The sequence below is a fragment of the Hakea prostrata genome, unplaced genomic scaffold (genome assembly GCF_041222555.1).
Source record: "Hakea prostrata isolate BN-2017 unplaced genomic scaffold, UWA_Hpros_2 contig_40, whole genome shotgun sequence".
In the NCBI taxonomy this organism is placed as follows: domain Eukaryota; kingdom Viridiplantae; phylum Streptophyta; class Magnoliopsida; order Proteales; family Proteaceae; genus Hakea; species Hakea prostrata.
In genome coordinates, this window is record NW_028291159.1 from 179362 (window position 1) to 180024 (window position 663).

The following is a 663-nucleotide window of genomic DNA, read 5'->3' on the forward strand; positions in this document are numbered from 1 at the left end:
TTTGTGAGGCCTTCACCATATCCCACTCCTACCTTCCAGCCTAGGAGTGTGGGTCAGAGTTCCAGTGCTACTCATGTGGGTCCTCATGGCCAACCTAGTGGAGCTCGACCTATGGGATTTGTGCAGCCTTCTCGGCCTGGTATGGTTCACCCTCGGCCTACTTTTCAGAGACCCCCTTTGGCAGCCGATTCTGTTGGACAGAGAGACCTTATGGGCTTCCTTTGCATCCAGCCCAAACATTTTGCTCGCTTGTGTTCAAAGAAGTCTGCCTTGCCTGGTATTTTTGCTCCTATCATGAGAGGGCGCTCCTGCTTCTGTTCCTTCGCCCCGCCCTCCTCCTTCGGCGAGTATTTAGCATCTCGTGCATCGAGCAGGACCCTTGCCATGAAGTTGTAACGGGTACATTGTTAGTCGCTTCTTTTCCAGCATTTGTGTTGTTTGATACGGGTGCATCCCATTCATTCATTTCATCTACTTTTGCTATGAAGACTAACCAAACACCCAGATGTTTATCTAGTTGTTTGTCAATTTGTACCCTTGTTGGGTTTGCTGTTAAACTAGATAAAGTGTTAGAGGAATGTCTTGTTTTTGTTTGTGGTTTGAACTTGAAGGCAAATCTAGTGTTGTTTGATATGAGGGATTTCGACGTCATCTTGGGAATTG